The sequence below is a fragment of the Rhinopithecus bieti genome, unplaced genomic scaffold (genome assembly GCF_001698545.2).
Source record: "Rhinopithecus bieti isolate Rb0 unplaced genomic scaffold, ASM169854v2 scaffold_8893, whole genome shotgun sequence".
Taxonomy (NCBI): domain Eukaryota; kingdom Metazoa; phylum Chordata; class Mammalia; order Primates; family Cercopithecidae; genus Rhinopithecus; species Rhinopithecus bieti.
Genome location: NW_016806133.1, coordinates 44994 through 65887, shown reverse-complemented (window position 1 = coordinate 65887; position 20894 = coordinate 44994). Strand labels below are relative to the sequence as shown.

General features: G+C 37.1%; 1 protein-coding gene across 4 annotated transcripts in view; it reads right to left on the bottom strand.

The window, feature by feature from the left end:
• Nucleotides 1–16716, bottom strand: part of GRXCR1 (glutaredoxin and cysteine rich domain containing 1) — a 304122-nt gene extending 287406 nt beyond the window's left edge. For all 4 annotated transcript variants that reach the window (XR_001886161.1, XR_001886160.1, XR_001886163.1 and 1 more), the window contains exons 1-2: nt 16607–16716; nt 13187–13338 (exon numbers count right to left, since the gene is read on the bottom strand). The gene's annotated coding sequence lies outside the window, so the exon portion shown is untranslated. The remainder of the gene's footprint in view (nt 1–13186; nt 13339–16606) is intronic.
• Between the last annotated feature and the right edge of the window lie 4178 nt (nt 16717–20894).

The window sequence follows — 20894 nt, the reverse complement described above, 5'->3', positions numbered from 1 at the left end:
TAATTTTATTATTTTGTTACCTCTGCTTTCCCTTTAGTTGATAATCTTGTATTCTGTAGAGAACATAGAAAAGGGTTTCTGGATATTTATAAACTTATAGCACAGCATGTATTTTAGTAGCATTTATTGTGTTTTCTTAATTACATATATAAAATCATATATATGTTACATAAGTATATATATTTATAAGTACATATGTAAGTATATGTAATATATCTTATATGATGGTATATTAAATTAAGTTTATATAATATACTTTCATAAGTATATATTAAATTAAGTATATACATATGTATACACAACATATATATATGTTGTATATGAATTCCCAGGATAAAAAATATTAGTCTAAAACGATATCTACCAAATCTACCAAACTATGAACAGTAGTGTCTTCTGGATAATGGAGTTAAAAGTATTTTATGTGTGAACGTGGGTGGGCATTCATGTGCACTGGGCACTTTAGTGTAGTTGTATGCTGAGTTTTATCAAAAGTCTTATTACATCATCTTAGAAATGTTTGCATGTCAGTCTCTTTCTTCAGCTGTGAGCTTTGCAAGACTTCAAGGATCTTGTCTTGTATTTCCATATTCTTACTTTCTAGAGTAGTGCCTGGAAATCTGGAGGTGCTTATTGTCTACAGAATGAATTAATGAAAAGCTGGGTTCAATTTTGGACTTCCTCATTCAGTTCACTGTCCATACATCCTTTCAAATACTCTAACCAGGATCTGACAATCTATGTTATTGTGGTTGTATCAATACATTAGAGGTGTTGATTTATTTTTGAAAAAATAAAATAATAAATCACTTAAACTTCAGATGCCCTGGAGAATCTGAGAATAACATGACTTCACATTCCTAACACAGCCTTAAGTATCATGATTGTGAATTAGAAAAAGTGGATACAGAATGCTGACCTATCACTACTGAGGAATGCTTCAAAGTGGGGGTGTCAGATGCCGTTGTTAACTGGGATCATCATTGGTTATTTTGATTTCCTTTTCAGGAGAAAAGTGGAATGTGATCAACATTTCTTACAATGATGTGAAAGCAAAAGAACTACCTACTTTAAAAATATAAAACATTCAAGTTGAATTTTATTTACAAGTTAACAAATTAGCCTTTTGTTCCTTCCCGAATGTTAGCCAAAGAGATAAAATTCCTGAGTAAAAAACAAAGGATTTTATTTTGCACAGTGCAGCCTGCAGTAGGAGCATCTGCAGATTCGCAGTGATTCCTCTTGCCCCAAATCCCATGGGGGAGACACTGAGGAGTTCAGATGGATGCTACACAAGCAGAGTATCTGCACCCCTGCTGAGGAACACTGAGACTGGAGAATCCAGCACTTTCACAGAAAGGAGGAAGCAGACTTGCTCTCTGACTGGAGTTAAGAGAAGATGCTACGTCATCTTTCAAGATTACCAACTGCATAAACAACCCTGAAAAATGGCCCCAGTAAAGTGCAGCCAGTTTTTACAATCTTGACACAGCCAGAAAGAGGTACAGGGCAGCAAGGGGCCTGCAAGTAATAGCTTTAATTTCTTCCAATTAAAACTATTGTTATGTAAACTCAGTTTATCAACTACAATTTGCAAATATATTTTTATTATTTTTGTTACCTCTGCTTCCCCTTTAGTTGATAATATTGTATTCTGTAGAGAACATAGTGCAAGCCTATTTCAATGAAGCTCAGTATTTGGGTCTCACTGGGCCTTTATACCCCCTTCTATGGCTGGAACAAAGAGTTGGTGAATTAAATAGCAAGAAATGTGATGGTAGCAGAAGGCAGGCTTGGAAGATGAAGGAGCATGATATGGACTTTGGACTTATCCAAAGGAAATAGGAGGTATTTAAGGGTTAAAAGTAAGTGAGATTGTTAAAATCGCACTTTAGATAAATGGCATAGAACAGGCAAAACAGAAGTAGGGAGGGTAACTAGGGGCAGGTTGAATGTTTGCAGCCTAACCCAAAAGGTAGGAGTTAGGGTGCAGACAAGAATAGATCTGAGAAATAGTTAAAAGGTAGAATTGTCCCAATTAGAGTCTAACTGAATATATAGGGTAAGGTAGAAAATCCAAAAAAAGTGTCCAGGTTTCTGGTTTAAGTAACCTAGTGCTGGTGGCACTATTCAATAATTTAGGAAGCACAGAAGAGGCAGCAAATGTAAGAATGTTTAGTTCTTTTGTGGCTATTTGGAGTCTGAGATATGTTGGGACATCCAAGATGTCTGATAGCAGTTGGATGTGCAGATCTGGTGCTCTGTAGATAAAGCTAGGCCTGTACCAGACAGCTAAATTAAATGGTAATTGAAGTTGTGAAAAAGAACAGAATCATGTGTGAAGTATATGGAGAATAAGAAGGAAAAAACACTACTACTTTACCCTTTGTTATTAAAAATTATCTGGTGAAGCTGGGCATTGTGTTGCACATCTGTAATCCTAGCTTCTGGAGGCTGAGGTCATATAATCATTCGAAACCAGGAGTTTGGGACCACCCTAGGCAACACAGCAAGATCCTGTCTCAGCATATATTGTATGATGCTGAGGTTTGGGGTACAGATGATCTCATTACCCAGGTACTGAGTATAGTGCCCAATAGTTCGTTTTTCAACCCTTGCCCCCTCTCTCGCTCTCACCTCTAGTAATCTGCAGTTTCTATTGTTGCCAACTTTTTGTCCATGAGTACCCAGTGTTTAGGTCCCACTTATAAGTGAGAACATGCAGTATTTGGTTTTCTGTTCCTATGTTAGTTCATTTAGGATAATGGCCCCCAGCTTAATCCATGTGGCTGCAAAATACATAATCTCATTCTTTTTGATGGTTGCATAATATTCTATGATGTATATGAACCACATTTTCTTTATCCAGTCCACTGTTGATGGGCACATAGATTGGTTCCATGTCTTTGCTATTGTAAATTGTGCTGCAGTGAACATGCAAGTGCATGTATCTTTTGGTAGAATGATTTCTTCCCTTTTTTTAATGTGACAGGGTCTTGCTCTGTCACCAGGCTGGAGTGCAGCGGCATGATCTCAGCTCACTGCAACCTCAACCTCCTGGGTTCAAGCGATCCTCCCACCTCAGCCTCCTGAGTAACTGGCACTACAGGTGCATGCCATCATGCCCAGCTAAGTTTTGAATTTTTTGTAGAGATGGGGTTTCCTCATGTTGCCCAGGTGTCTCCAACTACTAGCTCAAGCAATCCACCTGCCTCAGCCTCCCAACATGCTAAAATTACAGGCATGAATGACTGCGCTCAGTCTGATTTGTTTTCTTTTGTATATATACCCAGTAATTATTACCATTACTGTGTCAAATGGTATTTCCAATTTAAGTTCTTTGAGAAATCTCCAAACCGCTTTCCGCAGTAGCTGAATTAATTTACATTCCCACCAACAGTATATCAGCGTGTTCGTTTCTGCACAGCCTCTCCAGGAACTATTGTTTTTGACCTTTTAGTAACAGCCATTCTGACTAATGTGAGACAGTATCTCATTGCGGTTTTGATTTGCATTTCTCTAATGATTAGTAATGTTGTTGCTTTTCCATGAAGAAGTCTGGTAGACATCACGTTAACCAAATGAGCAAAGTTAACATCACTAGTCAGAAAATCTATGGATGTTATGGATGTTATATAAATTCTGATGTGATACACTACTTCTCTGGTGTTTTTTCCAAAAAGGCATACTTCAGTCTAATCCTAGAAAACTTCAAATAAGTGCAGATTGTGGGACATTCTACAAAATGACTGACCAGTACACTTCAAAGTGTCAAGATCTTGAAAGACAAGGAAGGACTGAGGACCCATCACCAACTGGAGGAGACTAAGAATTTATGACAATTAATTCAGTGTAGAATCCTGGATTAGATTCTAGAAGAAGAGGACACATTAGTGAGAAAACTAGCGAACCCAAATAAGGTCTGTAGTTAATAGTATTGTATCAATGCCAACTTCCTGGTGTCAAGTATTGTACTATGGTGACGGAAGATGTTAATATTAGGAGAGACTGAGAGAGGGGTATACAATAACTCTATTTCTGCAACGTTTACATCAAGTCTAAGTTATATCAAAATATAAAGTTAAAAGAAATTGTGGAATTCCAACTAATAAAATCCCTGGGCTATTTTTCCTCCTCACTTTCTCACTTTACTCCAAGCAGGAGAAAATAAAAGATCAAACTGGAAAGAAAGAAAAGAAGGAAAAGAAGGCTCAGGCAAAAATCTTGAGGCATGACCACGCTTATTTTTTTTTTAATTTTTTTTTTTTTTTGAGACCGAGTCCCGCTCTGTCACCCAGACTGGCATGCTGGCAGGCAGTAGCGGGATCTCGGCTCACCGCAACCTTCGCCTCCTGGGCTCGAGCGATTCTCCTCCCTCAGCCTCCCAAATAGCTGGGATTACAGGCATGTGCCACCACGCCCAGTTAATTTTGTATTTTTAGTAGAGACAGGGTTTCTCCACGTTGATCAGGCTGGTCTCAAACTCCTGACCTCAGGTGATCCGCCTGCCTCGGTCTCCCAAAGTGCTGGGATTACAGGCGTGAGCCACCATGCCTGGCCAAGTACAACCACCCTTAAAAGCAACAAAAAGGCTTAAAATTTCAACCAGAAAGAAAAAAGAGACTAGACACGGTGGCTCATGCCTGTAATCCCAGCACTTTGGGAGGCTAAGTTGGGTGGATCACCTGAGGTTAGGAGTTCGAGACCAGCCTGGCCAAAATGGTGAAATCCTGTCTGTACTAAAAATACAAAAAAAATTAGCCAGGTTTGGTGGCATATTCCTGTAATCCCAGTTACTCAGGAGGCTGAGGCAGGAGAATTGCTTGAACCGGGAGGTGATGATGTCAGTGAGCCGAGATTGCGCTACTATATGCCAGCCTGGGTGACAGAGCAGGACTCTGTCTCAAAAAAAAAAAAAAAAGAAAGAAAAGAAAAAAAAGAAAATGAAATCAATAATGCAAGATTCTACGAAAAATAAATAAATAAATATATATATAACGAAAAGAGACAGCATAGTCAAACAGAATGATGAAATTGAACAGCTTTAGAACTTAATATGTTTATTAAATTGAATAAGGAGGTCGTTAACTGCCTTGACATGAGGAGTTTCATTAGAATCATGGAGGAAGAAATCAAGTCAGTAGAAGGAGAAGTAAATATGAAATGAAGAAACGAACAATTCATGTGTATGACAGCAACTCTTGCAAGAAGCATAAAGTATAGGTGGAAATGCAGGAGGCTTTGGGTTTTTTGTTTGTTGGTTGGTTGGTTAGTTGCTTTTCTAATGATAGAGATTTGAGGATGCTCAAATGCATAAGTGAAGGAACCAATAGATAAGGAAAGATTGAAGCTGTGGGGATAAGACAGGAAAGATATTCAAAAGAGGTGCTAAAGCGGAATTTTCATAGAGGTAAAATCTGGATTCTAATGCAAATATAAAGTAAACATGTATTAAAGGCATCATTTAATTCATTGATTAATGAGGTAACCAGGAAAATGTTAAGACCTACTCAAAGTGATTTGAACAGCTGATGTATTATAAGAAATTTAACAAAGGAATGTGAGGATAAGATTGTTACATTGTGAAATTTATTAATAGCCTAAAAAACCTGGAAGCTTTGGAGTTATCTTTTTATGAAAGAGAAAACTTCGACAGAAATTATTTGTAACATTATAGAGCAAGAATACATAAATTAGCATGTAACTTCACTAAGCATGTCTACTCCATAATAAACCGTGAGGTGAACAAAGTACATCCCCTTGGATAATCCTTGGGTAGACCAATAAAGCAAACACCTATAAGACAATGAAAGATCATGTTGTTCTTCCTTTGTCCTTATTTCCAAGTTTGTAATAATTTTTTTGACAGAGAATAGTTCTTAAGTAAGTAGGAAGGAAGTGTATCAGTCAGGGTCTTGTCAAGTAGCAGCAACTCAAAAAAAAAGCAGGGAAACAAAGTGAGTTAATGAATGATCCATTGACAAAATTATGGATAGAATAAGGGAAAGAAACCGAAGACAGTGATGCACTCCTGGTATCAGCAACAGGTTCCTCAGCTATGCCTGATAAGAAACGAAACATGGCCAGGCACTGTGACTCATGCTTGTAATTCTAGCACTTTGGGAAGCCAAAGCAGGTGGACCACTTGAGGTCAGGAGTTCAAGACCAGCCTGACCAATATGGTGAAACCCCATCTCTACTAAAAATACAAAAATTGGCTGGGCGTGATGGCACGTGCCTGTAATCCCAGCTATTTGGCTGACAGAGGCAGGAGAATCACTTGAAACCAAGAGGTGGAGGTTGCAGTGAGCCGAGATCACAGGCCACTGCTCTCCAGCCTGGGCAACAGAGCAAGACTCTGCCAAAAAAAAAAAAAAAAAGAAAGAGATGGTTACCAAAGACTTTGAGAAATGTATGTTATGTATGTAGCTATAGGAGCCAACTTCCCAGTGTAAGTGCTGTGGCCTTTGATGCAGGAACACAGTGATGCCAACTCTGCAGCTTGGAAAAGAGGAATAAATATCGCGGCCTCACCATTCTCCTAATCTCTAATCAAATGTTGGTGACTTCCATTGACCACGTCCAACCAAATGCCAGCGGCGAGGTAGCATTTATACAGGTCATATAGATCAGTCTCTTGGGACAAGAGCAGGAGAAAATGGTGGAAAGTGGACACCAAGGGTCAGACAGAGAATATCCATCCCAAAAAGAGACTTAGAGGATAGGTACTAAGATAAGCTTTAGAAAGGAGAGATGATTTTCAGTTATCACAGGAAGAGAGAAGGGTGAATGGGTATAGTTATACCCCATTCACTGTTTTTGCCAGGTTTGTTGAAGATCAGATGATTGTAGATGTGTGGTCTTACTTCTGAGACCTCTATTCTCTTCCATTGAACAGAAGGGACATTTATGTGTTGGAAGAAATTAAGAGGCTCTCTAGTTAATGAATTACATTTTCTTTATTATCATTAAAGTTATTCTGAGAATGAGTATATCATTGGCAGAAATGAGTTTAGTCAGGTTGGAGTTTGAAGAAAAAAAGAAAAGTTTGGAATGGTTACTGTAGAAAAGTGTTAGAAGGAACTGACTAGATAAATCAGAGTAAGATTTCTTGACGGGGTGTGGGGATAGTTACACCTATTCTCAACAAATGTATGGCAGAACCCATTTTCAAGGTCATTTGATTTTTCTCCAGAATTATTCAGTAAAATGGGTACTCTTTTCCCAACTTACCCATGTTTCTTCCCAATGAGAGTGGCTGTATACTTAACAAAACCTATCTATTTAGGAAGTCACTTCTTAAAAATTGACCTCTCCCAAAAGCTCCTTAAGCTAATAAGCAACTTCAGCAAAGTCTCAGGATACAAAATCAATGTGCAAAAATCACAAGCATTCTTATACACCAACAATAGACAAGCAGAGAGCCAAATCATGGATGAACTTCCATTTACAATTGCTACAAAGAGAATAAAATACCTAGGAATACACCTAACAAGGGATATGAAGGACTCTTCAAGAAGAACTGCAAACCACTGTTCAAGGAAATAAGAGAGGACACAAACAAATGGAAAAACATTTCATCCTTGTGGATAGAAAGAATCAATATCATGAAAATGGCCACATTGTCCAAAGTAATTTATAGATTCAGTGCTATTCCCAAAAAATTACCATTGACATTCTTCGCAGAATTAGAAAAACCTACTTTAAAATTCATATGAAACAAAAAAAAAGAGCCCATATAGCCAAGACAATCCTAAACAAAAATAACAAAGCTGGAGGCATCATGCTACCTGGCTTCAAACTATACTACAAGGCTACAGTAACCAAAGCAGCATTATACTGGTACCAAAACAGACACATATACCAAAGGAACAGAATAGAGATCTCAGAAATAAGACCACACATCTACAATCATCTGATTTTCAACAAATCTGGCAAAAACAAGCAATAAGGAAAGCATTCCCTATTTAATAAATGATACTGAGAAAACTGGCTAGCCATATGCAGAAAACTGAAACCGGACACTTTCTATAAACCTTATACAAAAGTTAACTCAAGATGGATTAAAGAGTTAAATGCAAAACCCAAAACCATAAAAATCCTAGAAGAAAATCTAGGCAATAACATTCAGGACATAGGCATGGACAAAGATGTTATGATGACATCACCAAAAGCAATTAAAACAAAAACAAAAATTAACAAATGCAATCTAATTAAACTAAAGAGCTTCTGCACAACAAAGAAATTATTATCAGGGTGAACAGGCAACCTACAGAATGGGAGAAAATTTTTGCGATCTACCCATCTGACAAAGGTCTAATATCCAGAATTTACAAGGAACTTAACAAATTTACAAGAAAAAAACAACCCCACCAAAAAATGGGCAAAGGACATGAACAGACACTTCTCAAAGGAAGACATTTATGCAGCCAACAAACATATGAAAAAAAGTTCAACATCACTGATCATTAGAGAAATGCAAATCAAAGCCACAATGAGATACCATCTCACACCAGTTAGAATGGTGATTACTAAGAAGTCAAGAAACAACAGATGCTGGCGAGGCTATGGAGAAATAGGAACACTTTTACATTGTTGGTGGGAATGTAAATTAGTTCAACCGTTGTGGAAGACAGTGTGGCAATTCTTCAAGGATCTAGAACTACAAATACTATTTGACCCAGCAATCCCATTACTGGGTATACACCCAAAGGAATACAAATCATTATATTATAAAGATACATACATACATATGTTTATTGCAGCACTTTTCACAATAGTAAACATATGGAATCAACTCAAATGCCCATCAGTGATAGACTGGATAAAGAAAAATGTGGTACATATACACCATGGAATACTATGCAGCCATAAAAAGGAATAAGATCTTGTCCTTTGCAGGGACATGGATGAAGCTGGAAGCCATGATTGATTGCTACTATACTAAAAGGATACTCTTGATAAATTCTAATATTCACAGATGTGGTATCTCAAAGCATTCTGTTACAAATGAATGCATTTTAATATTGTTTCTCAGGAAAAGAAACAGATAATAGTTATGATTGGAATGCATCAGTTTTGCAGGATACCATGATCAAGCTATTTCAAGTCAATGTGCAACCAATACATTGCATCTTTGGTATACGTATTTGTATTATTTTTAATAAATTAACCAAATCACCAAAACTTCTCAGTGTATCAAATGTTGTTATCAGTTCTGAGAAAAGGAAATATGATATACAGCAGTATTCCCTGATGGTAAGTTCTTGGGATTATTTGTAAAATAGCAACTGGATTAAGATACATGAATTAACAAAATTCATTTCTCTTATTGCTTTGTAGTTTCAGACATTACCTCCTTTATAAGGATTTTTAGTTGACCTCCAGAATATTTGGTAGAATGATAGAAAAGGAAAGGTGACAATTATTTCCAAGGAGATGTTGGTGTGTGTGATGATTAATACTGAGTGTCAACTTGATTGGATTGAAGGATGCAAATTATTGATCCTGGGTGTATCTGTGAGGGTGTTGCCAATGGAGATTAACATTTGAGTCAGTGGTCTGAGAAAGGCAGACCCACCCTTAAGCTGGGTGGGTACAATGTAATCAGCTGCCAATGAGGCTAGAATATAAGCAGGCAGAAAAATGTAAAAAGAAAGGCTGGCCTAGCCTCCCAGCCTACATCTCTCTCCTGTGCTGGATGCTTCCTGCCCTTGAACATCAGACTCCAAGTTCCTCAGTTTTGTAACTCGGACTGGTTTTCCCTGCTCCTCAGCCTGCAAATGGCCTATTGTGAGACCCTGTGATCATGTGAGTTAATATTAATAAACTCCCCTTTATATATTACATTAGCTCTGTCTCTCTAGAGAACCGTAATACAATGTGCAAAGTACATTCAAATAAACTGGACAGCAATGTAGGGTGATTTTTGTGTGTGTGTCAAAGTATAATCATATAGCTCCATAAGGCACAGGATTTGGGCTTCTGGAACTAGCTGCTACCACCACTTTCAGATCTCTTTGGCAATTATTATGCACCACTGTAAGATCTTTAACAATAGCATCTTTAAACAGCAATTACTTCCTACTTGGATCCTTTAAATTTTCCATACCTAAATAAATATCGCTTTTTTTAATTCATCTCAACAAATTCTTATTGAAATACCAATAAGAATTTGTTGAGATAAACTGGGAAAACAATTTGTTGAAATATTGTTGTGAGCAAAGAATCTCTGAACTCACTGAGGCTATATCTGAGTCTCATTAAAGGTCATTCTCACTTTCTACCATGTATTTCACTGATTTGTACACATATCCTTTCTCCTCTACCAGAATATGAATTCCTTATGTGTAGGTTCTTTCTTATTTACCATTGTGTATCTTGCGGGAAAAGCACAGAATTGGCACTCATAAGTATTTGATAACTATTGGATGAATGGATAGATACATAAACACAAAAGAAAATCAAAGGGTCTATTAATCAGCCAATATTTAAAGAGCTCTCATCTATTTACTAACTGAAAGCTAGAATTAAAATGTGCTATTGCTAATTGTGTTTTCAGAAATATCAACTGAAAACATATCTATATTGTATCCTTCTATACCTATGGCATAAATCAATAAGACATCTGAAATGATTTCTTCAAACTTACAAACATAGAGCATAAACTCTAGTTCTGTTTTACAAATGAAGTTACAGCAAGATTTAATTGGCTTTAAAAAGCCTTTACATGAATTCTCACAGCAACATTATCCACAATATCTAAAAAGAGGAAAAAACCCAGATACCTACTGCGTGATAAATGGATACATAAAATATCATATATCCATATAATGAAATATTATTTGGCAATAAAAAGGAATAAAGTACTAATACATGCTACAACATGGATGAATCTTAAAACATTATATTAAGTGAAAGCAGCAGTCATAAAAGTCCACATAATACATGGCTCCATTTACAAAAAAAAATGTTCAGAATGGACAAATCTTTGGAAAGAGTAAGTAGCTTAGTGACTGCCAGGGGTTGGAAGAGTAAAGAATTAGGGAATGAATGACTGCTAATGGGTATGTGGTTTTTTTTCGGGGTGATGAAACACTCTAAATTAGATTGTGTTAATTTTTGTTCAGTTCTGTGAATATAACAGAAAGCATTGAATTGTACACTTTAAGCTGGTGAATGTTATAGAATGTGAGCTATATTTCAATAAAGATGTTTTTAAAAGTAAAGATTAAGTGGCTTGTTCACAATTCCATCAATTGTTGGTGAAGCCAAAACTGGAATCTATATTTTCCCAACTATCATAATGCTTTTATCTTACTTTGCTATTCTTTGTGTGTAACAAAGCTGGCTCTCTAAGCTTTTGTTTTCTGAAAATCTTCACTTCTGTTTTGTCATTTGTGCATTTATTTCCAGTCCTCTTTCTTTCCTCCCACTCGTTAACCTCCTTAACAGTGTTCATGCTCTCTTCGTCCAGCTATTAAATGGCCTCCATTTTAATAATTGCCACTCTGCTTTATTTTTTATTTGGCTGAATTACAGGCTGACTTCTGATACTATTGATCTATTTTGTCGACCCAAGGGACATATCAGACTAAGTATGTGAAACTTGGTGGGGAAGACATTGAGGAAGAGGATGACTTTAGCAGTTTGTGAGCAGCAGGTGGGAAACCACTGAACAAAAGAATGATTCTATTGCCAGAGTCTTGTTACATTCATAGAAATGAGAGAACGGCAAGGGTTGCTTAACCTGATACTCCCACCCAGGAGATTGGCTTACAGACAGTGTGTGAGAAATGTCATTTTCCAGATGACTTCCTCTCCTGTTACAAAGTCAGGCTATAGCTCTCTGCAAAGTGCTGGATCTTCTCCATGTTTGGGTGTTTGAGACACTTATCTTTCACTACTGGGCTGGATTTTTCCACTCATCTTTTTTTAATTTTAAGTGTTCTGCTGTAGAAGGATTAATTAGTCTCCATTGAACTTCATGTTTTTAAAAAAATATATAGCCATTGTGGTATCCACAGCTGGGAGAGATAGAAGTCATAAGGTAAATAGCAGTTCACATTATTTTAAAAAATTCATAAGGCAATATATTTTCTCTCTCTGTGGGACAGGACTGAATAAACCTACTCAAATTATAGAAATAAAAATAGATATCTCCTTGCCCACTATTGACACTCTCTAAGAATATGATTAAGTGTTATTAGCAGATGACTTTTTCCTTTTCCCAAATGAAGATGTCAAATGTCTTATACTTGTTCAATTTGTAAATTGGATAGATTTTTTCCACTGTTGAAGACATTCTCTGGAATTTTAAGCAGATTATATTCACTTGCTATCCATGGTGTTTCATTTTCTATTAATCCCAAGTTATTTGGGTAAATTATGAAATTTTCGTGAGAAGAATATGTTAACATTGGTAAGTTCATGTCATTCAACCTAATATGTAGTAATAAATATATAGTAGGACTTGCTCAAATCCACTGGGTGGGGACAGAGAGTTGTCATGAGAAGGAAAGGTTACGTTATGGAGAGTCAAGGGGGAAAAGGGAGAAGTGAGGTTGCCCTGGGTACAGATAGAGCAGAAGTAAACTTCAAGGTGGAGCCTTTATGTAACTCTGTTACATTTCATATAGTTAAACGAGAAGAATTATATGTAGTAGACAATGTTAATTGCCTACATAACAGCTATTCTCTCCCTTCTTTCTGGCTAACACAAGCTCAATTATGTTTGGGTTGATAATATGCCCAATCCCAAGGACTGAATTATGATTAGTCTTACCAACCATGATTTAATGTTCCCTTTTGCTTCCCTTCTACTTGGGATGATGTTGAGTCATAGTGATGCTCAGAACATCAACAACCATCTTGCCACCATGATGCAATAAAGGAGGACAAAAATTAAATATGCCGAGGCCCATGAAAGTGCAAAGAAATAGGGTCCTTGATGACATTACTAAGCTGGTGAACTAACTTACTGCTTCCTCCAGACTCTTTGTAATATAAGAGAATTGTCTCAATAGCTTAGTTGGGTGTTTATTAACTGCAGATCTACACATTCTCACTAATATAGCGCCAATGTATTTTCATGCCATCAAGAACATATATGATGTCACCAATTACATATAAGAAAATATAAGCCTTTGATCAGGCTTAGACAGTAAAAGCCTTTCAACAAACTTACCCACTATGAGGAGGTAAGGGAGTTTCTTTCTCATAAACACCGTTTGGACAGGACAGCACAACGGAGTGTGGAAGGCACAGTTGCGGATAAGCACCAGATACTGCTTTGGGTCCCCTCTGAGTCTTTAGGTAGAATTCACAGCAAGGACCATCCTTTAGGAAAATACTGGATTATTATTAAGATTTTTAGGACTCTTATCAAGAAGAGAGGCTATTGGATCAACTGCTCTCACTTGATAATCTTTTTAAATAAATAAATGTGTGTGCGTGTGTGTGTGTCTGTGTGTGTGTGTGTGTGGTTATTTCTGCACATAGCATAAGACACATGCTTTAGTACCTAAAAGAAAGGGGCATATTCACAAACAAATCTTGGTCTAGGGTTGTGTAGCCATGGTAAATAGTAGGCATCCTCTTCCCTCTGCTCAACCCCTATTCATACCCTCAGCCAAACACTTTCATTCAATAATGAAATTAAATAATATAAAGATGTGTAAATACACCAATACTGTTTTATGTGCTTCAATTCCCTACTATAAAATAAATACAATGACTATGGGTTTCCACCATTTTGGGTTAACATTTTGGTCTGCAGGACTCTTGGGAGCAGAAATGTAGTCTAATAGAAGCTTTAACTCTATAATATAAGGTTTATAGTCATTTATGCGGCTAAGAGTTATTGGACACCTAAGTGTATCAAGGATTGTATTAAGCACTGAAACACAGAGGTGCAAGGTGTGATTCCCAACAGCAGTTTCCACAGATGAGAAGGAAACCTAGTTATGTACCTCAAAAATTGCATCACCTTGTGTTTGGTTACTATGACAGAGGTTTGGGCCAGAGAAGAGAGATGCAAGACTCAGACTGGGGTGTATGGGAAGGCTTGGGATGGAAGAATATGTGAACTGAATCTTGAATAACTAATTGGAATTTTCTAAATGAGGAGAGAAGGATATTTACCAGCAGGCGGAACTGAATGTCCAAAGATCCCAGGGCAATATAGATGCAAGTAGTTAATAACAGCAGGCATGAGGGATCCATGTGAAGGTCAAGTAATAGATGGGAAGGGAGGGACATTTGGGCTGCACTAAAATGCTTAACCCCAAAGGTTATGGGGGATCTTGAAGGATTTCAGGCAGTAAAGTAAAAGAAGTTTCTGACAGCTTAGGGTAAGACAAATTGGAATGGCAAGAGTCTGGAGATAGAAAGAAAACAATTGCAACAACAAAAAAAAAACTATAATGATAGTGGCAATGGGCATGAATCAAGAAATGTCAAGAGATAGAACTGAAGGATTTAGCAATCAATTGAATATAAGGGTACCACCACCTAAGAGGGCTTTGAGGATGACTCAGATCTTCCGACGACTGACTGGAATGAATGATTATGACATCCTTTAGGATAGGGAATAAAAAGGAAGTAGGGTTTTATGTGTAGAGGGAGGAGGAAATAAGAAATACACTTTTTACAGTGTTGAATTTGAGGTGTTCATGGTTTATTCAAGTAAAGTTGTCCAATGGATGAGAGGTTCCTAAGCTTTAAGTGTTCACATGCCAGCATAATTCATATAAATTTGAGAAATCAATTAAAGACTGCCAACTTTTATTTTGCTAAGTCAAGATACATCAAAACAAAACCCTGTCATCTACTAATAACAACATTTCATTTTTATAAAAGGGTAGTTCAATATGAAAATTAAAAGTGAGTCAATATAAAAGGCAATTTATTAAATTAATTAAATTTGCCTTTATTTTAAAAATCAACCAAGAGTCCTTATCGTTTTCAATTCCTCTTGTACCAGTATAATGCCAATCACTGACTTACAGCAAGCTACAAATTGGCATTTGGAAACCACTAAAATAGACTATTGCATATTGAGATTTGGAGCCCAATTGAAAAGATTTAGCTAAAGATACAGAGTCATAAGCACACAGTTTGAAGTCGAAAAAAGTGAATAATCTTTAGTACTGTTTATTCAGCATCTTCTATGTGCCAAGCACTATAATAAGGGCTTTATATAATATCTCATTTTAACATCCCAGCAATTCTGGGAGGTGAAAGAAGGTGGCTTATTTTTATAGACAAGAAAATGAGACTAGAAATATTAAATTTTCCAAGATCACTGGAGGTATTAAGTTTTCCAAGATTACAAAGCAGAAAGTGACAGAGCTAATATTCAAGGTTTCCCTAACTTGAAATTCTGTACTTTTAATTGTGACGCTACATTGCCACCCTTGAAAGAATACATCACATGAGAAAAAGAATCAAAGACAGAGCCTTTGAAATACTGACACTTAAGAAGATGTTCCTGACAGCCCAGAAGATGAAAATGAACTGTGCCATGTAGGCAAAGGAGAGAAGAATTTCTAAAAGAAATATATTATCAAAACCGCAAAATGTCACAGAGAAGATGTGGGTATGTATACAAATCTAGGCTGAAAAATTTGTAAACGGCATCTACTTCTGAATAAAGTCCAGCAATAGTGCTCAGCAGTCCTACTGACTCTTTCACATGTTCAGCAGTCACTCAGTTACTAGGCTTATGACTTTACTCTGGAACCCAAGTTTCTAACTTCTTTTTCAACTCTAGAACAAATCTGCATCTCCTTTCAGTTATGCACGAATTGTAAGAGGCTTAAACATGGCATACCTGAGAAGCTGGGTAAAAATAACATTTGACTCTTGATCTTGATATTAAAATAAATCTTTCAGGATCAAATCAAATGATATTCCAATTTATACAAATCATATTCCAATTTATACAATAACATCTATTTTGCAGGCCAAGTAGCTCTAACACTAGGAAAACATGGGCTCAGCTCTTCTCTACATAGGGTACAGAACAAATACATTATCTTTTAACTGTGGTTCTCCAGGGTTTTAAGATTGAAAGTGTATAATCCAGGTGACCACAATAAAATTATGAAAAAGCATTCCTGTCACTATTAAGAAATGGTTATTAAAATTCATTATTCATTTTCCATAGGTCTAATCGTTTTCAAAATTCATCTTCTATCAAAGGAAGCTTCTATTATTTTGACAAACCATGGTGAATAGCACTTAAATTATCACTGAATTATATCACAAAGTTTTGGTACAGAAAATTATAGTGCCCTACATATTCAAATAATGATTTTGTTCACATTACCCACCCTATTTTTTAAGGCCCTCCAAGGTTTGGCTCTAACCTGCTTTCTAACTTATCACTGACTACCCATCTACATGGCCCTCACAAATCTATAAAACTGCTCAGAACACTTTTCTGACAAATCCCTTATTTCTATACATTTCCTTCTTCACTGCAAGATAGTAATTTCATCATTAGGCTCTGAAGGAAACAGGCTGGATTCAAGTTCCTCAGCATCATTATGAAACATAGCCCAAATATCAGTATCAATTTGACCATAAATATGTCATTATATACCTTTAAATATAAAGGTCATTTTTTCAAACAAAGCTGTCCGGAGCCATGAGGCCAGGAATTAGCCGACCTCTGTTGCTTGATCTCCGCAAAGCAGAGACAAGACAGCACATTTCCGGGTTCTTTATTGCGGACCCTTCCCGCGCCCGCCTAAACTGTTTCGCGCGCGCCCAAAGCTTTTCCCGCACGAGCCTAAGTTTTCCCGCGCGCGCCTAAACTGTTCCCGCGCGCGCCAACCTTTCCGCGCGCGCGCAAACATTTTCCCGCCCAGGAAGATATGCAGCCTAGGGCGCAGGCGCGATCCCGTGCCCGGGAAAAGTACAAACCCACGGCGCATGCGCGATTGTAATTTGAGTAAGCCCAGCCTCCTGTCACCGCCCTGGCCCAACCTCTTCCTCTGCCAGTCTATATAAGGCATNAGCCGACCTCTGTTGCTTGATCTCCGCAAAGCAGAGACAAGACAGCACATTTCCGGGTTCTTTATTGCGGACCCTTCCCGCGCCCGCCTAAACTGTTTCGCGCGCGCCCAAAGCTTTTCCCGCACGAGCCTAAGTTTTCCCGCGCGCGCCTAAACTGTTCCCGCGCGCGCCAACCTTTCCGCGCGCGCGCAAACATTTTCCCGCCCAGGAAGATATGCAGCCTAGGGCGCAGGCGCGATCCCGTGCCCGGGAAAAGTACAAACCCACGGCGCATGCGCGATTGTAATTTGAGTAAGCCCAGCCTCCTGTCACCGCCCTGGCCCAACCTCTTCCTCTGCCAGTCTATATAAGGCATTGCACTGCCACCATTAAACGAGACTTGATCAGGCTATTTGTCTTGTCTTTATTTCTCGTGTTTTCTTGTCTCCTCCATTCCCACTCCCCCTTCCAGGGCCCGTTCAACTGTCCTGCAGGTCGGGACACATAGCTATGATTTCATTTATTATCACATCTAAATATTAAAAATAATTCTCAAATTGGAAGTCAGTGTTTCAATGTTGTCATCTTACACATTTTATTTAAAGTCTTTCATTTGAATCAGAATCCAAATAAGAATCATACATTGCATTTGATTATTTTTACTAAGTCTCTCAATATTTTTTCATGCTTGCTTTTCTCCCTTTGCAATTTTTTGGTTCTTAAAAAATCAGATCATTTGTCCTGTAAGGTTCCCTACACTCTAAACTTTAATAACCACTTCTTCATGGTGTCTTTTAACAAGTTCTTCCATCCCCTGTATTTCCTGTAACCTGGTAGTTAAATCTAGGAGATTGATCTAATTCAAAATAAAATGTTGGCAAGAACACTTCAGAGGTGGTGGTATATACTTCTACTAGGAAATATATAACATCTGGTGGTTTCTCTTTTTATGTTGGTAACAACTATGAATGATCATTTCCTAGATCAACTACATCATTAAGGATTTAAAATTAACATTGTGTCCTATTTCTTCTTTATTCATTATCTGTAATACTGTTATGGAGTAAAACTTACCCTCATTAACTATTTGACTTCCCTGAGGTATAGTTTACACAGAAAAAATAAGCAAAATGCTTGATTCTTTCAATAGGAAGGGAATTTTTAAAGATGATTCCTTAGGAAAGAGCTCTGCTAATGTGTTGCCACTAATGGGGAGATTTGCGGTGCCCATTCTTACCTGAAAACTAGTTAGAGGAGCCTCGGTGAGACTACTTGGTGAACTTAACATGTGAACACACAGTATAAAAAACCCAGTAGACTGGAATGTGACTCCTACCTGACAAATTAAATGAGCTACAGGCAGGGTGGTTAGCTGTTGATGAATGAGCCCAAGGATTGTGAGGTCTGCCTCCATCCCAGAGTTTATTAGGTCAAAGGGGATGTGAAGGATTCCAGTGAATCAGATATGGGTCATGCATGAAACAGAGAGACTAGGAAGGTTCATATTATGTTCTATCCAACAGAACCCATTGGATAGGCAATGGGACTTACATATAAGACCCATATGGGACCCATATAAGTTTCACACAGCAGTAACTGAGGAGGGAGTAAGTAAAGAGCTAGGGGAGAATATATAACTTACATCAAGAAAACTACAGTTGAGAAGTTTCTAAATATGGGAGGTGGTGTCTGAATACCTCATTAGAGAACATTTCATCTTTAAACACCTACTGGAACCAGAAAGTGCAAAGCCGTATTAAGTCACTTTAAAAACTTACTTCATCTAATGCTTAAACACAAAGGGAGTTTATTGGAAGAATTTAACAAGTATAATTGAAGAAAGAATTAGGCAATTAACCTGAAGGAATAACAAAAATGCAGCCAAACCTTAGATGTGATAGGAAGCACAGGCTGAAATGCCATAGAACTGCTTACTTGTGTCTGCTTACTGTTAAATGTTTCATTCTCAGCCATTTTTCTTGGGACTGTTTCTTTACTTCTTCTCTTCAGTCCATTGATTGCTTGATTTTAGATGCCAAGAGTTATAAAGGTTTACCCATCACACCTTCATCCCTCTGGAGAGAGCGTGCCATCTCTCTCTTTGCCCCAAGCCCCCAAGTTCCAGGGATGGAACTCATTATTGTAGCATGGCACCTTCAGAGTTCAGAGCATCCTGTTGAATGAGGAGAGGGACACTGACAGACACAACTCATTAGAAGACACAACTAATTCCATAGATGCCTACTGCAGTATCCCACCACAAGCATTGTGAGTACCAGTTCTGCCACTTAATACCTACGAGACTAAGGATAAATAACTCGCACTCTCTGATACTGAACTTCCAGATAGGTAAAATACAGGCAACCTTGTTTCTATTTTTATCTGAGGTTTCTGTGATAAACCATGGAGTGAAGATTCTAACAACCTGTTGTAAACTGAAAGCAAGATAAATATGAGACGGTGGATCATGGTAATGACTATATAATACCCTACAATAACAAAATATAATATCTTTTATATTTTGTATATAAATATACAAATACTTCTCTGTATACTTATGGGCCATGCAAATTGTTCCATATAGTTTGCCATGAGAGTGTTTCTTGTCAGATATTACTCTGTCTCATATGTAAAATATCTTTTCTGTTTTTCCAGTCATGCAGTTAATGTTATGATGATAAGAGGTGTAGTCTAATTAGGGATTACAAACTGATGGAACACAGATGTGCTTTGTCTTTAATATCCCTAACCATTACTCTCTCCCCAGATCACAGAATCAAACCACTCCTTATTAATTCACCCGTCTCCTCATACATGCCTGGCTAATTTGAAAACTATTTAAATGCTGGAGGGTGTAATTTGGGCTATAGGCCAAAGTGTATACCAAAGTGTTCATGCGTGTCTGGGAAGTAGGATCTTTTTCCTAATAAAATAGCGGGATCTGTTTCCAAAACTTTTACATTTTTTTTAAAGCAAACATTAAAAGTTATAGGGATTTATTGTTTAGGAAATGAAAGAGTAAATTTGTCCAGGCAACTAAAGGTCTGTAGCTTGGCTTAAAATCATCTTTGTATTGATTTCCCTGGTTCTGCTGTAGGCCATTTGCAGGACTGCAGCTAAAACCCATCCTCTCCTGTGACCATTTTCTGCCTAGTCATTTTGTATTTAAAAATGCTGCTTTTTTAAATGGACTTCTGGGGATGGAAGATCAACTTCAATAAAATTATAGTAAATTAAATTAAGGAACTAAGCCATTAATAAATTCTAAACTTGTCCTAGATTCCTAGAACATATTATATTAGCATAGCCTCTCAAGATTTTAACATATTTCTGTGTATATTAATTAATTCATTTAATAATTTAATGTTTAAATTTATCAAATGCTTTTGCTGCATCAGTTGAAATAGTCATATTTTTTGCCTATTAATATAGTGAATGCTGTTGTTATATTTTCTCTGTGTTGAGACTTTAGTACTTCCTGGAATAAACTTGATTTGAACAATGAATTATTATTTAATAGCCAAATTTTTGATTAGCTAATATTTCATTTAGAATATTGGAATGTACATTCACAGGTGAAATTGGCTTATAATTTTATTTTTATTTTAATAATTTATTAAAATTATTTTAAGTTTATTTATCTCATATAAGAATCAAGATTGCACTAATCTCATTAAATAAGCCAGAAGCTCTTCTACTTTTCTAAAAAGTAAACTGTAAGATTAATTTTCTCTAAAATTTTCTGCGAAACAGACTAAGGGTTTTAAAGTTTTGGTGGCAGAAAGGTCTTTTGTAGTCATCTTGTCAGCACTACTGTTTACTGACCTGTTCAAATTTCCTACTTTGAGCAGGTTATATTTTTCCAGATATGTCATGTCTTCTCATGTACTATC